The sequence below is a fragment of the Nymphalis io genome, chromosome 8 (assembly GCF_905147045.1).
Source record: "Nymphalis io chromosome 8, ilAglIoxx1.1, whole genome shotgun sequence".
NCBI classification, from domain to species: domain Eukaryota; kingdom Metazoa; phylum Arthropoda; class Insecta; order Lepidoptera; family Nymphalidae; genus Nymphalis; species Nymphalis io.
Window position 1 is genome coordinate 9,757,672 of NC_065895.1, and position 17,589 is coordinate 9,775,260.

Here is a 17,589-nt window from a genome sequence, read left to right on the forward strand (position 1 = left end):
ATACATAAAAATAGATAAGGATTTTATTTTTATATAATCATATCTAAATGTCACGATTCTTTGTGACAATAAACATTATACGTTATGTGTGATGTTATTTTAAGCTGTTTGTTAGCCTCGGTAACTCGGTGACATTATTAGCTTGTTTGTTTAAATACTAGGCCAAGCTTTATTTACATCTTTATATATAATTATTATATGTTAATAAATATACATACATCTAGTTACATCGAATATAAAAATATAATTATATTACATTGCTTAATATCGAGGAAATTTTTATATCGTAAATAAAGAAAGTAGAAGAGTATAAGTTACAGGTACCCACTATAGGATGTATATAAGTAGGTATAACAAAATCTATATACATTTTATCATACGGCTCTATAAGGATATTAAAAAAAACACTTTCGTTGTTTGTTACACTTGACAAATTTATCGCGTGTCTGTCTGGACAAACACATGGTTTATAATGATTTATTATTTGTCTAGAAGATATCAATTAAAAATCACTAAGTATGGTGAAATAACAGAGAAATAAATATTTACATTTATAAAATGGTTAAAATTAGTAATAAAATCGTTAGCAATGTGTACATTGATAACGATTGAATAAACGGAAATATTTAATAAAAAATCATAATATTGTATTTTTATGTATTCACGATTGAACGTTTCTATTGATAGATGAATCATAAAAATATATTGAAAATGAAATTCTAGTTGTTTTCATTATATTTCAAGAATGATTAAAATCTAATTATGTACCAAATGAAACTTTTCTATCTTAAAACAGATTAAAATGGCTTCATTCGTCAAATTTCAATTAAAATAATTGAATCTGTAGCAATTTGTTTGTTTTAAATAAACAAACTTACATAATTATCTGTACTATTAATTCGTCAAATAATTACGTTGCAATTAAATCATTAACTGCTTGCTTTGTAGTGAGTAATTTACATTTAAATAAACTAGGACGTTTTGAAACTCTAATTTGTTTTGTATTGGCAGTGGGCGTAACAGTGCCACAGATTATTTAAAAAACAGTAACAGCTGTCATTTTAAAATAAATGTTGAATACTTTTTTTATAATAATAATATTTATTAACTAATTGTTACTAACATTGACGTTGCTAGGATTATTGTGGACTGAAAACTCGATAAAATGTTTTAAGGAAAAAATATATATATAAAACAGTTCTAGAATTATATATGATATATATCTTTCACTTGATAATAAGAATATAAATGTTAAGGTTTATTTTAAAAACGTACATATTTTTTTAAAGTTTTATGTTTATATTGTATGCAAGTTGATTGTTACTATAGAGGTTATAGTAAATATTATAATGATCATTCAAAAACAGCCCTTATTAACGGATGGTTAGAGTTGAAGAACACCGATGATGACGCCAAATTCTGATAACCTACATCACTATCAGGAACATCCAAAAACATGTGTAAAAGCCCGTAAGAAAATTTGCATAACGATAATGCGTTAAGTTAGCAACACAAAATTTAAACAAAATTAGACAACACTTTAATAGTGAGGATAAATATACAAGGCTTTTTCAAAACTGGAACATGAAATATTTGAATATAGAATATACCGATAATCTATCTTAGGAAGCATTTAGTTATTTTTTATGAAAACAAAAATTTGGAATCATCAATTTCTTAGTTTTAGTTGCCCATAAATATCCTATCAGTTTCATATCAAAATAATTTCATTGTATCGAAAGAAAAATCGGGACAACAGAAGTTGGTTAAATTGAAATATTGGGACATTGCAATGTATCTCAACACTGTTGTATCGTAGCAGCTGAAAGGTGCAAAATTTACATTTGAGCTCAATTAGCCTAGTGGCTAAAAATTCAATAGCAAGATTTAACCGTCTAAAAGGTGAAGTTAATTAAAAGTTTGCAGTGAAATAGAAGGAATTGATTGTAAAATATAGTTTAAATAACGAACTAAGTTATTTAAAATAACGATTATTTTATGTATATAAATTATAAAATGGAACTATGTATTTACCTATACACGAATCGCATCTATCTTATGACTTATAAAATTAAAAATCGATTGAAAAAACTCGACTAAATTTCATAAGTGTTATTATCTTAAATACCACTCATCACGAGATCTCCTAAACTATGCGCCAGACTTGACTTGAAATTTCATGTTACTCCTTCCCGGACGTTGACGCTCACTAAGAACGGATTTCACGCCAATCCTATTCAATTAAAATTTTCCTCTATCTACCCACCCCTGTGAAGCTGGGACGATTAGCTAGTGTAATATGAGCCAGAGTTAATATTAAATAATAATAGCTTTATTACAGAACCTAGTAAGTCATGTGACTGCAAACATCGATTATGTCATCATATGATAGATCACCCTTAAGAAAGGCTGAACGTCTTCTGTAGAGATACAATGATTGATGGAAACCGAAAATCTTTACAGGATTAGATAAGACCGCGTCACTTTGTATATTTGTATCTCTAAAGTGTAATCTCATTCAGAAATGTCTATTAAAATAAAAATGTATTTTTATACCATCGTTCTCTTTTAATTGAAATTTAAAACAGTTGAAATATAAAATGTTCTGAAGCAAGTACAACTCTTTGTTAGATTCGTAAAAGTTATGTTTAACCATTATAATATTTTACAGATAGAACTTTAGACGTATTTGAATATAAAATTGCCTACAAATGAATTACTTTAAAGGACGTTGAATATAAACTCGTTCGAACATTAGGTAACATTAAGATTATTCTACGAATTTATTAATATTTATAAAGCTTATATATTTTTTTGAATATTTATTTTATAATGGAACAATTAAATGATGCATTATGTTTCTATTATATATTATATTATTCATCTATGTCATGTCATACCGTAATTTAGGTAATTGATACACAGACAACAAATTGTGACAACAGAATGTGTATTTAAGTGTTGCTATGCTAAAAATATAACTCGTTACGAAGCGTCAGTAACATTTAATTTTGAAACGTCATGAAGATAAACAAGAAAATGAAATTCACGTTTGTCGCGTAATGGCCAAAATTAAATCAAGTGAAACTGAAAAACGGTTTTTTTGCTGCATCTCTTGGTATAAGTTTTATTAATATTAGTTTAGTAATTTATTCAGTTAGTCAGTACCTACAAAGAAAGGTCTCATTTTATTAGAATAAATATGAATTTGCAATGATAAGATGGAGATCGTTAATATGACTATTTTATCTACGAACATTCAGTGTTACTTATTTACTAGCTGTTACGTAGGTATGTGGACTTATTACTTCTTATGATATATACATACTATATACATTTTATCAGAGTTATTTTCATTTTAAGGCGAAATATTTAATGGCTTTACACAAATATTTGTGTTTTATTCAATATTTTATTTATATAATTTGTTAAATTTATTATTATTAGTATTGTTAAAACAGATTATAATATATATTTTACGCATAGAAATTACTTTCAGAACTTATTCAGGATAGGCAAGTATTGAGTAACAGAAAAAAAACTCATTAAAATTCTTATTGAATCCATGTAGAAAAACAAATAATAATCGCGAACGAAGAATAATCGCTTGGATGAAATTTGATTAAAATGCAGTTGCAGGATTAGACTACAATTACTAAAAAAAAGCGTATTATAAAAAAACTTGTGAAAATAACATAAAATGGAAACCAAATTAGTATTGAGTTGAGATTGTGCTCACAGTACATTAGTTGCAAGTAAAACCAGTGAAATTCTCACTAAATAAAGCGGAGGAGCAGTTGGCGTTCTAAAACGAGAAAATTGCTTTTCATTTTTCATTAAAAAGCTACAAACGTAACATATGTTACAGAAACTCGTGGTTTGATAGAGCAGTAACTGTAAGAAACGCTTACATCACGTAACAAGTGTTTTAGAATTATAATTCATTGGCATTATTTGATATTTTAAAGAATATTATTGCCAGTTAAAAAATTTAAATTTAATTATTCTGAATTTTAAAATATTTGTATAGTAAAAACTCTTATTAGAATAAAAATATTAATCATTGCATAAAACGTTTAAAAAAAGACATCATTTATTGTTAGCATATTATTTATAACTAGTTACCGTCCGCGACTACGCCCGCGTGTGCGGTCTGTACCCGTTAAGTACCCGGCGGTTGAGTACTTAAGACGTACATTCGTACCAAATAAACTTACTTATACACGCACATTAATAAATCCTTTAAATACCAGTAATGGGATTTGGATTTACGCAAATGTGCAGAACTTAAATCTCGGTTTTTCATTATGTTTCCACTCTTAAACCTCAACTTTATGTGGGACGATGACGTCAAAGTTTTCGCATTAGGCAGTGGGTCTCGGTCGAAGGGAGGCAGGCTGGAATTGGTATACGGAGTTCGCACTTCTTCCCATTGATATAAGGTCTATATTTGTATTTTGAAAACAACTGAAACGAATCTTGTCTACAAACTTATTATTTATGCGTCTTATGTTAAGTGCGGAAATATAAAGTGTAAATGAACGTTGGCCCACTTAAATATACTTTGGTTTAAATTTATAACTTTGTAAACCAAACAACTTTATATGAATCATTGTCTGATAGATTATTTCATTATGTTATACCGACTTGCTTTTCGAAGTTATTAGTTGTACTAGCGTGTTGATAATAAATTTTCAAGGTCAAAGTTAAGCGTAACGTTTTAAAATAAAACGTTTCTGACGCATAGTTTCACTTCTGTCACGAGTGCTGAATTGAGTGAATTTATTTTAAGCGAATGATCATTTATGATTACCGTTCCATTTTACTGTTTAGTTATTTCGTTTGTAATCGTAACGTCGTTCTCACGTCCCTCAAATAGATTGCAAAAGATCGTTTGAAAAACAAATGTTTCCTTCCCAGCGACATTTAAAGGAAAGCATAAATTAAAATGGAGTCATGATGGTCCAGTGATTAGAACGAGTGAATCTTAACCGATGATTGCGGGTTCAAACCACCACTGAGTTTTCATGTACTTCATTTATGTTTATAATTCATCTCGTGCGCGGCTGTCCACCAACCCGCATTGTAGCTGTGTGGTGAAGTATGTTTCAAATCTTCTTCGTTAGCCCAGCAGTGGGACATTTATAGACTAAAACTTTACTTTTATAAATTCAATTATATGAATATTGTTGAATACATTTTTGAATATTTAAGCCCTTATGAATAGATTTATCATTAGTTTGTTGTTTTAGGTACTTTAATCTCTTATCTTTCCTGAAAACGCCCACGTTCTCGGGTTTATATTCACCGCTACGGCGTTTACTTAAACATTAATTATATTTACTTTAAGTCATTGATTGAAGAGATGTTTCATTTGCGTCATTGTGAATAAATTTAAATAATATTTGAAATATTGTTGAATTAGTTACAGCTCGTAAATGTCCTACTGCAGTTACTTTCCTATGCAGGAAATAATTGTAGATTGCATAACACTGATCCATTGCAAGTCGAGAATTGCATCTGAAACTTGAAGTTTACTTACGATATATTTCCTTTACTTAAAGTAAGTTGTATTTATTAAAAAGTAATTAAAGACACAATTTTATCGATGTTTAGATGGATTAGATCCTTTGATCGATTAAGATCAACACAATCGATTACTGTTCTTGTTTAATATTTCCCCCCCGACTTCAACGACGTCCTAAGACGAGGTCCGTCCTCACAAGAGGCACCCTTAGGACGTCCGTTGCTCTTGAGCCCCTTATGTGGCTCCCAACATCCGGCTTGAGTTCAACTCGTCCAATTCCGCCCGGTGACGCTGTAGAGGCCACTAGGGCCAATAGCAATACAAAATCCGAAAAAAATATCATGTTAAATATTTAAAGAAACTCGAAAGGGTTTTATAAATGCTATTCCACTGTTTCTTTTTCAGATTACAATATAATTGTTTTGTCTAAGCTAAAGTTTGTTTGCAAATTGAATATACTATTTGTATAAAACACTTAATAATGGAAATATATCTTAACCGATGATCGTGGGTTCAAACCCGGGCAAGCACCACTGAATTTTCATGTGCTGAATTTGTTTTTATAATTCATCTCATGCTTGATGGTGAAGGAAAACATCGTGAGGAAACCTGCATGTGTCTAATTTCATTGAAATTCTGCCACATGTGTATTCTACCCGCATTGGAGTAGCGTGGTGTAATAAGCTCCAGAACTTCTCCCCAAAAGGGAGATGAGGCCTTAGTCCAGCAGTGGGACACTAACAGGCTGTTACTATTACTCTTAATGGAAATATTCATATACTTTTTTTTTGTTAATCTTGAGACTAAAGCTAAAATTTGGCTCACTCAATTACTTGACCGTATTGTCAGGTTAAGCTTGTAATTTTACTTTCGATAACGTTTTTATATAAGATAAAGTAGGGCATGGACGTCCATCTATAATGATTAATGTTACCCATATCGTGTGTATCCCAGAGATCGAGAAAAACTTGATTGATGTGAGTCGAGGACACCAGTAATATTTACTCAAATATCCGCTGCTATGTTTTCGTTTGGTTTTGATAGATGAAATCGAAAAGAAAATATTATATTCTCATATTTGTATCATATATTTATGTATAGATGATCAACAAATAGACTGACTGTGATGTTTTTTTTTCTTTTATATGTACCAAACATACTCGGTAATATTAAAATTTCTTGATAGCTTTAAGAATTCTCAAACAACTATTTAGAGTTATTTTTTAGTCATAATATTTGTATTCCCACAGACGTGTTATCCGTGCCTAAGGTATATATATATATATATATATATATATATATATATATATATATATATATATTGATGTTATTTTAATGTACTTGCATGTTTATATACGCAGCATCACAATTTAAATATGACGAATTGATGAACGCTTATAATTTTAGAGGTTACCTTATTACATTCAAAATATATCATACGGGGTTGTATTATTTATTTTAAGTATAATTTATTGAATTACATATACCTAATAATTACTTTTGGCCCACATAGTTATGGCTAGATTGTATGAATCTTAATCAAAGATAGGGGGTTCAAATCCGCGAGCATAAACAACTTAACAGTTACGTTACCCCTAAGCGATTATACTGTTTTAGTTTGACACTCACCCTGAGGGTGTAATTACGATCACAGCAGTGATATAACATTTTAGTTTTCCTATTTATGCAATGACGGTATAAGAAATTGACAATATTTCTAAAAGTGTTTATTAGCGGATTACTTATTATAGATTAGTTTGCCTGCTTCCCTTAAATATAATAATGTGATAAAATAGAAATAATTGACGATTATTATCACAATACGGATTCGTTTAATCTTTGCTTTACATTTTTTAATGTGACATCTTTTGTTATGAAACAGGAGTTATTAATTTCTATGGGACCATTGTAATTGTACGTATTTGGTTGAATAACTTCAAAACAAAAGCAAGGTTATTACAATACGTTTGGGAAGGGAAGCGAGTATTATTCACTATATGTAAATGTTGTTGAGTGTACTAAATTTATTGTATAATATTATAAGCAATTTAAGTATCTTATTTTGATTTTGATAACAAAAATATGATGTGAGAAATATTAAGATAATGTAATATTTGTACCTCAGGTAAGAAATAGTTTTATATTATATAATGCTATAGACATAAAAGTAATATTTTTTTTAATTTATTTTGTAAGCAGACTAGTAAATAGTATGACTAAGCGTAAGTGGTCTCTTTCACCCTGTATCAGTATATACTTGTCATATATATTATATACACTGACTAATGTCTAAGACGTTATCACATATAGATGTATCCTGAGCCTGTAATTAAACTAGTTCTCACCATTCGAATCGGAATATATCATTGCTAAGTTACAAAACTGCTGTGTGGTTTGGATTGCACCCAACCGCACAAAACCTACCACCAAATGTTCGAAAAAAATTTATGATTTGTGGGGAATGTTAGACTATTCAAATGTTAATACGAAAGTTGCGTTTAATATATTAGTAACTAAATATTCGTCCGCCTGTTACATAATTATATTATATCAAGTTTAGCTCAAATAAAAAGTATGGCGAATTTTTAATTGTATTATATATTTAAGAACCGAATCTGACGTGGACTTATAAGAACATGTAGCTTATATTTTCGTTTCTTTACGATTCATATATATTTAAGCCCCAATGCTAGTTATAGAACATTTCATGCGAACCACGTATACCAGTGGCCTATTAAGTTGATCATATCTCAAAAGATAACCATCTGCTATATATTGCAATACAACGTGCCGCAGGTAACAATTGGCCGATTAACAAAAGTGTCTCGTTTTAGCGTCCCGCCCGTGACATTCACGAGGTCGAGTATTGTGTGGAAGACAAAAGCATCATTCGAAACGTGGTCGAACTCCGATGACAGTGACGGGACGTCACGCAACACGGTTGTGACATCACAAGGTCGGAGCACGTGGACGCGGGCTGATTTAATTATGCCGTTACGGTTTTATAAAACTTTAGTTCATGTTTTCGATCGAAAGTGTTATTGAGAATTGACTGATGATTGCATTGATGAAAATATGACTTATATCTAAATAGATTTGTGTTTCCTTCTGATTCCGTTCGTTTTGTAAATATTAAATGAAAAATAATGTTATGTTTTGTAATGTCTTTTTTTGAATACTGATCTCTCTTTTTTCTAGTAAAAATATTTGTAATTATGATTTTAACAATATCAAGTATTAAAAGTATATTAACCGCAAAAAGAGATTTTCACATTGAAAATATTGCTAAAATTGTAAGTTGCAGTTTATTCTGAATATATTGATGTTTTGTTTGATAAATAAATTAATTAAAATTTGTTAGAACATGTAAGAGTCAAGGCTTTCACAACATAAAATGTGTTTAATAAATGTAATTCACATTGCGGCTTCATATAAATCGCGGTGAAATACAAAACAAACACCAGGTAAATATAAGTTAATAGTTGACCTTTGTGCGGAAGGTCAGCTAATGTGAGGTCAAACTGATTAGAAGTTACGTTTTAAACAAACCGCTTTTCGCGCTACGTAGCTATTACATATGATCGCGTAATATGCTATTAATGTTACTTGTTAATTTTTTAGACCGTCATATGACAAAATCTGCCGTTGCATAAATTTAAAATTAGAAGATGTTCTTTTTTTAATTGAAATAATGTACTCATTCAGATTTTTGGGTAAAATAATAATAATAATATATACATCGCAAGACAAGGTTGGCTAGCATTGCAAGCCGTCAATGTCACGGCTCCATTCACAGTTGGCAGTGATGTGAATAGAGATTGCAATCCAGAGACTTCATACATAACATTTAATTTGTCGATAAAAATATTTTTGTAAATGCAAATTTACTTATTATTTATTCTCAAGTTTATGGCACAAGGATATTATTAAGAAAGACGTAGATTTTTTTTTGTAATATTTCCAGAGCAAAGGATTCTAATCTCGATATACGGGATTGTGGCGAAACGTCAATCAAATTCCCTAGCTGGCAGTTGGCACGCCCTGATGATATCTGATGCGTGACCAGTTTTATTTGTATTATTTTTGTAAATCGTAATGCCTAACGCAATTACTGTAGTGGAAATGTTCTCGAAGTTCTTATAATGTTCTTTTTTTTCAATAGATACGACCTTTATTTTGTGTATTTATGCGTTACTTTAAAATAGCGGGATATAAATAGCCTATGTTATTTTTTAGCCTGTAAGCTATTGAAGATGCCACGTAGTATATTTGCTCCATTACTGGGTGAAAGCAAAAATCAACAAACACGCTCGTTTTTATAATATACTATCGACTTACCTCCGCAGCTATCACTGGATACTCGTAGGTATGTCGCGTAGTTTTCGTTACAAATGGATACAAGTAAATCCGGCATACATTCCGTTCGTATGTCATTATCAATTTACACATCGTCACAGATGCTCTCAGGTTGCTACCTACCGTCTAATTCCGATATAATCGACAAATATCATAATAATTTCTAATTTGCACAAAATATTTACACGGTACTTCTCGATATTAGAATATATATGTACATAAACAGGCAGACGCGCGACGGGACTTTACGTACATAATATAACTGTATAGAAATAAGGATCAATCAATATGTTTTTATTGAATAACTTTTATGCTCAATCTCCGTTATACGTCAGAAAATGTTTGCCTATTAAATTATGTTAGGTAATTCGTAACGTGTGACATCTTACGTTATATATCTAAGTGTTTGTTTAATTTACATATATTAGTGAGGCTCTGTATGTTGAATATTTATTATATTATAAAATGTAATGTTCACAATCGTAATATATCATTACAGTAAATCTCGTAATATTATAATTTATATGTTTCGCTATTATATTATTTGTTTATTTCAATATTATTGACCGCAAGCGATTGTATGTACAAAGAATGTATATAGCATATAGCATTCTCCGTTGTATTGTGTCTAAACTTAGTACAAAATAAGAAGAATACTTTTTATTTTTTATTTTACACTTTACAATCAAACTTCAAAATATTTTTTCAGTTCCTGATTAAAAATGCAGTTCTGAGATTTGACCTATAAATACAGCCGTGCTATTCTGTATCTGTCTTCGTATCTCCTTCGTGAAACGTTGATAACTGAATTACGATGAAACGCTATTTTGATGCTTGTTAACCAAAGTTTAAAATTATTAGTCAATGTCGAATTGATGACAATTCATTATCATGTTCTGCGGCGAGTTTCGAGTTTGTTCTTTCATAAATACTACTTACTAGTGAAATTTCCAAAAATCCCTTTCTTAGTGGATGCGTTTAATATAAAATTGACCTATATTCATAATTAATAATTTAAGTTTACTAGACTCAGTAGTTTTGTATGTGCGTATTAGAAAAACTTTCATTACTTTTTTTTATTCTGCCAATGGTTTTGGTAGTCGTTGTGAAAATAAACCTATTTATTGAAATTATATCAATACCTAAGAAATTAAAAATACTAAAAAAAAGTTTAAAAATACCCAACTGACATATTTGCTTCTGGTTCAGATCCTTATATGAGAAGACACCGCATAGTTAATACAAAATTGTTACAATTCTTTTTCCATTATTATATTTAAGGGGATATTTACGGAATTTACTTTACTTATTTAAAAAATATAACTGGCTTTGTGCAAGCTATCACACACTCATCAGATTTTCTACAGCAAAACAGACGACTTGGTATTGTTGTGTTTCAGTTTGAAGGATGAGTAAGCCAGTGTAATTACAGGCACAAGGGACATAACATCTTAGTTCCCAAGGTTGGTGGCGCATTGGCAATATAAGCTATGTTTAACAATTCTTACAATGCTAATGTCTATGGGCGTTGGTGACCACTTACATTAAGGTGGCCCATACGATCGTACACCTACCTACTCTAAAATGGTTCAAAAGATTCATATATAGACTCGAATTACATAACAGCTGCCTAAGCTTATTTATGTTAAATACAGTCTAAGCGACAAAGCCAAGGTTAAAATCATTAGTTAGAATTATCGTGCATTCATTTTCATGAACACACAATTTTTGACGTTTATTTTGAATGAATTCAACATTTTCATTTAAGCTCTGGATTATTAATATTATAAGAGTGATATTAATTTAATTTAATTTATCATTATTTATAATATACATCTATTTTAATTTGAACACAATTCAAATGAATGATGTCTTTGCGATGTTATGTTTTTAAACGTATTAATTTTTGTTAATACAAACATGATTCTACAAATCAAAATATACTTCATGCGGCTTTTACGATACCGATAAGAAATCGAAAGAAACTCAAGGATTATTATTTTTGTATACTAATTACATACAGTCGTATTTACACTCTATTAAAATATATTTTAATCAACTTCTCTCGTATGCGATTCCTGACCTTTCTTGTTCATTTACATAAAAACACGACAGTCAGACAGATAGTTACGATGTGACGGATGCAATTTAGGCCACACGCTCCTCATCATCCAATATCCTTGTTGTAACCAGCTAACCGGTTACATCTGACTACACTTAACACCCACTAGTTCCAAACTAGAAATTACATTGATTTTGACGTAACAGTTATAAGAAAGACGAGATAGAGGACGCGATTTAAATAAAATGTTTATATGATTAATACTTCAAGCACATCCTGGATGTTCGTTTCAATTTCTTCTCGTGAAACCCATTATTTAAATGTCCTTGTCCGTAGTCCTTGGTCCAGATCCTAGACAACCAATGTATAAATTTTCATTACTAGTTTACTAAGTAATTTAAGCCTGCAGATTTCCCACTACTGGGTGAAAGCCTCCATTCTTCTCGAGGCTTCTTTTTGGGCTTATTCCACCAAATAGCCTCAATGCAGGTCGGCGTATGTGACAGGATTTTATCTAACGTATAAAGATATCACGTTTTTAACGTCAATAGTGCAGTGGTTTAATGGCCACGTAGCGATATTAAAGCAGGTTTGATTCTGACCCTTTGATAAATAATAATATAAGTAAGTCCTTAGGATTAAAAAGACGGGCATTGTTTTCTTAGAATATTTTCTTTAACTGCCGAACACGAGATGACATAAATACAAATTAAGTAAATGAATCGCCCGCGTTTTTATTTACGTGTCCTGACCACTGGGCCATTTTGACACTTAAAATGAACACCATTTAATCTGGCAATTTTACATCACATATGTGAATCATTCGTATCTATAATTCAAATTGAATGCGGATAAAACTTCAGTGTGATATCGAATAAATGTGTGAAAATAACATTTTCATAAATATTGTAGTCATCTATCTAATGTTCTTATTTGATAAGACACAGCAAACGAGGCTTAAGTACGGAGAAAAGGCTCAGTGTGATGAATAAGCGCAGTAAACCTATTTGAGTTAACAAGATTGCCTCCCAGTGGAATCAATGTTCTCGCCTTAGGTAACAAATACATTGCTATGAAAGTTATTCTTAAAACATAAATATAGTCAGTAGACGTTAAAAAAAACATCTTTTTAATTCGTTCACAAAACTGGATAGAATTTTATAAATGAACAAAATATATGAAATTAAATAACAATGTCAAAATTAAACAACATTGTCATTTATTTGTAGTTGGTTGCCTGGAAGAGTACGCTATGTAGCGATTAGGTCGCCAAAATTATTTGCTACTTTTATTTAGGCTATATCCATGTTTTGTATATTTTAATATTTTTGCATTCTGTATTCATCTAATAAATTCAATCACTTTATAATTTACTTTACACCACAAAGAGGCTAATGGCTTAAAGGATTCGCTCCCAAGAGGTGGTTAATATTACAATGCCAATGTCTATTATTCCTGGTGGACCAAACCATCAGGTGGCTTATTAACAAGTCTGCTTCGTAGTCTGAAACAAAAATTCTAACTCAATAGCAGCTATAAAAGCTTACTGTTTTTTTATTTAAATGTTAACTCAGTAAGTAAAACATTTTCTAGGGCAAGCAATGTTTACGATAATATGTAATATTGTTACTGTACGGATTGTTGATCGATTAGGTTCTTTATCATAAGGCGTGTTTATTTTAATGAATATAAATGTACTCGTATTATACACGGACAGAGATAAAGTTAAAAGTGGTTTCGAGTATTTCTGCTTTAGGTATTTTAACAATGCGACTCATATAAATTACCCGTGTATCGGTATTATCAAATTGTGTTATGTGTTATATAAATATTATCAAAAGATGTTAAAAATAGTGCAGCTTAATTAAAATAGATCGCTATGTTATTAACGTAGTTACTCACAATGAGTTTTTTCACTGCCAGTGTTGTTTGCTTAGACTTGAACCCGTGATCTTCCGTTAAGGTCAACATATTCTAACCACTGGGCCTGTTGCGGTTCCCGTAAAAAAGAATAATTACTAATTAAATAGATCAATTAGTTATTTATATAATTTTCATTATAATATAATATATTTAACTATTGCTAATTAATTATTAAATTATAATAATAAATAAGAAAACTCAACGTAAGTCACGTTTCATCTTCAAAGAGACAGCTCTGCACGTGATGAAATGTTTGCCAAATTAATAATAAGCGCTTTAAACGTTCCAAGAGCTAATTTAATGTGTTAGGAGAGTTAGGATGAGAAAACTTGTACTTAAAATAAGTTTCAGATAATATTAGTAACGAAGTATTATTACTGGCAGCATAGTGTCTGAAAAGAAATGTTTAAAAATAGTTTGTCAAGGTTAAGCTAATGAAGGAGTGTAGTTGAAAGAAAAATAATGAGATATCATCGATTTTTATTAAGAAAAATAATGTCATAGAAATAATGTTATAAAAATGAAATATAACAACGATGAATGTATGCAAGGAGTACACAAAAGGGAGTGAAGGGAGTGCTGGTGGAGAAGCGGCACGACGGCATAACAGAGTGTTATGCTGTCTGCCGTCACGGCATACGACTCGGTCTTACGTGGCGTGCCAATAGGTAATTCACATCAAAATAAAAAAAGGTTATACATGAATAAAAAGCGCCGCTAATATTGTTTCAGTTGGAACCAAAGCAACAGCAGAAAATTTGGTAGCAATTTTGAATAGATGCCAGTTGAATTGGTCAAATAACATTCACGTTTTGGCATCAAAGTATCACCCTGAATAGTTTTCAGTTATCTCGGATCTGATGGAGAGATAAAGGAATAAATTAATGTCCATATGACGCATTCGCAGGTAATGGCATGTGGGTGGTTAGCGTGTACTCTGTTTGATGTGGAAATAATTAGAAATTTAGTTTTATTATTTTATTTAGTTTTATTAAATTTAGAAATGTAGTTTTCATTACTCCAAACATGAGTTTGTAATATAGCATTGTCTCAGTTACATTTTGATTTGAACACGTTAATCTTAAGCGAAGATTGCAGCTATTTTTTCAAGAATTGAGATTTCATGCGCTAATTTGTGTTTATAATTCGTCTCGTGTTCTGCGCTGAAGTAAAACATCGTGAGGATATTTGCATGTTTCGGATAAAAATCTGAATTGTGTGGAGTAAGTTCCAACCATTCTTTGTAAGAGTACAGGCAGGCTTTGGCCTTTTTGAGTAAAGCTCAGCTACGAGACATTTATGGGCTGCTATTTACTTACAGATACATATTAGTTTAATATATTTGCATGAAATATTTCATGCCTATATTGTAAAGATTTTAATACAGGTGATAATTTGTTTGTATTTATAATTGTTTCGTTGATCCATTGACTTGAGGTCCTGTGTTAAATCTCAAGCCAGGCTTATGAAAGTAATAAGAATATCTTATTAAGAACTGTTAAGAAGAAGCCCGGTAGGTTGTTCTAGCGTTTCGAAATGTACATGTATTCATTAGACTTAAGCCTGATTACTCTTCAGTTAAATTGGCTTTTTTCCCATTGAAGTATGAGTGAGGCAATAGAGATTGCGCTTGCGGTTGAGATACTATATAATTTTAATTCTAACATTGATATTATATCATTGTAATATAAAACTAATAGTAATGACAGTACGTTCAAAGTTATAAAATCGACAATTAAGTGATAAATTTCGGTAAATATGATATGGATTTGGAAAATTACTCAATTATTATTCATCACATTATCTAAAATTGTAATATATTTTGTAAACTTAAGTTCTCTTTGAAATACAATAATGCGACGTCCCATTAAACGTTTAAAATTAAACTGTTTCTCATCATAATATTAAAGTAATTTATCTTATAAGAGCTATCGACCTTCACGCTATTATTATCTACACCAGTGTTCTACATATGTACTGTAAACATGCATTGTATTGTTTGTACATTGATACTACTATGTATTTATATGTAAATGTAAATTTTTATATGTTTATGACTACCTATTATTTTAAATGTTCATCATATTTTTGATGTTTGCTGGAATTATTAGAACGAAATTAATTTATTGTATATTGTGGATTGGACGAATAAAATCAAATCAATATATATTTATACAAGTTGGCTCTTTCAAATAATCTCTGGCTCTGATAAATAATATACAGCGTTTAATTAAAGCCTTTGTCTTTGTCTTTCGAATATCAAATTCTTGATGATAGAAAGAGATAAAACCATATCATCTGCTATACAACGTTTAAGAATATGTATTATGATCCATATTTAAACTGTAAAGACTCATCTGAAAATTTTCTACATTCAAGTTGAAAACATAATAGATTTGACAAAAGTTATGATTTTTATATTAAGCAATAATATTGATTTATCAATATAAAAGTTGTACAGAATTAAATAAAGCCAACACATGAAATTTTATTTTGATGTAATTTTAATTTAAATTATTTTTCAATTTCAACAGTCGATTTTACGGTGCTAAGTTTATCTTGGCATTGACTTTGAAACAATTTTACTTCTTATTATATCAGAGTTGGCTCGTATTCTTTTAGTTATTTAGTCAATTAAATTCGATGATATTATTATTGTTTTATTCGATTATTTAAAAAATAAAATAATGTTTTATGTAGATTAGATATTCTCTGTGTCGGAGAAAAATCTTTTAATGTTTTTTTATAAATATTTATTTTCCTAATAATACTCTTTACTAATACTTCAACGAACATGTTTGACGTTTTTTATTTGAATTTCGAAAACTCAAAAACTCTCATTAATTATAGGTACTATAATTATTTATTAAGTTTAAATGCTTAAAATTAATTATTGTGTTTCGAGTCGCGTTTTCCATTTACAAACAATCAGATTTTTGCTATAGGTTTGTTTAAAACATATGGAAATATTTTAAACGAAACTCTTTATAAACGACAACGTGAATAGTGAATGGTGATCGTGCAATTTAGTGTATTGTGTAAAATATTCATGTAACCAAAAATGTATTGAAGTTAAATTGTCGTTCATAATGTTTGAATATTTTTACTTTTTACATTTTCAGAACGCTTTACAAGGTCATAGTTTTCTAGATGAACGCTATAAAAATATCTATATTCTAAGCTTCGAATCGTAGAATCGTATAATAAATTAGATATACTACAAGTAAAGCTCCAAACCTTCTCCTCCTTAGCCCAGCAGTGGGATATTAACAGGCCGTTACTGTACTGTACTGTACAAGTAAAGTTTAGATGATTGTCAGTTTTATAACATTTATTTTTAATATTAGCGATAAAGGGACATGAGTAAGTAATGACAAAGTATTCTTGGTGTTTTCTTGCAATCAGCGGTTTTATGATGAGCAAAATTAAAATCTATACATTTTTATTAGAAGTAGAATCTTATAACAAATTTTGTATAGTAATATTTAAGGATCAACTTGAATATAATATTGCCTCCATATTATATTTTAGATTCCATAGAACAAACTGGTAGAAAACGTTAGTTACAATTTTTTTCAAATGAAATATATAGTTACATTTGTATGTTCTAGATGAAAAAGAACAGATGGGTACAAACTTCACGCTTTCTGTCATAAGATTTCAATTTATTAATAGGCAAACTTATAAACGTCTTATTATAGAAATTAATATTGCTCCAGAG

General features: G+C 29.9%; 1 protein-coding gene across 2 annotated transcripts in view; it reads right to left on the reverse strand.

The window, feature by feature from the left end:
- Positions 1-17,589, reverse strand: part of LOC126770075 (protein Tob1) — a 41,398-nt gene that overhangs the window by 18,390 nt on the left and 5,419 nt on the right. The window contains exon 2 of one of the 2 annotated variants that reach the window (XM_050489227.1): positions 13,848-13,932. The exons of the other annotated variant lie outside the window; for it this stretch is intronic. The gene's annotated coding sequence lies outside the window, so the exon portion shown is untranslated. The remainder of the gene's footprint in view (positions 1-13,847; positions 13,933-17,589) is intronic. 2 annotated transcript variants of the gene reach the window in all.